This window comes from Rhyacophila brunnea, unplaced genomic scaffold, assembly GCF_057557595.1.
Source record: "Rhyacophila brunnea isolate RB1 unplaced genomic scaffold, BYU_Rbru_1.0 scaffold_121, whole genome shotgun sequence".
Classification (NCBI taxonomy): domain Eukaryota; kingdom Metazoa; phylum Arthropoda; class Insecta; order Trichoptera; family Rhyacophilidae; genus Rhyacophila; species Rhyacophila brunnea.
In genome coordinates this window covers 940,147-940,736 of record NW_028232776.1, presented here as the reverse complement: position 1 = coordinate 940,736, position 590 = coordinate 940,147, and positions in this window count along the sequence as shown.

Below are 590 nucleotides of genomic sequence, written 5' to 3'. Positions count from 1 at the left end.
ATCACAACTAACTATTACATATTTTTCTATTGATATCAATACTCCATGTTCTATCGTGATTTTTTTGTAAATTATTTTATATTAATTTAAGTAATTATTTATTTTTATAAAATAATTTATAATAATGGTACCATCTACTATAAAAGATTTTAAAGCTAAAATATTTTTTAGTTTAAAATTAATATTATTTTTTGGGTAAGTTTTTCTTTTGACTTTTATTATTTTGCTCCAGCAAGACTAAAATTTGCCCTTTATTACTGATTTTCTGTCTGCTCTTTTCAAGCACATCATTCTTACAGTCTTCATAGTTACATTATTAGCTAACAATGTCTATACATCCAAGCGTTTTCCTCAATGCTATTTTTTGTGGATATGTTTTGATTTTGTTGACATCTCGAATTCTTTAATGCAATTGTGTTAAAATACTCTCATTTCTTTTAGCTTTTGATCTAAAATTATTTTACTTAATTTTCTATATTTATTTACCTGCACTATTTTTTTAATGTGTAAATTTTCTGCTATAAAAATTGTTTTATATTTATCAAACTCAAAAAAAACATCAACTTTTACTATATTAATACCGACTTATT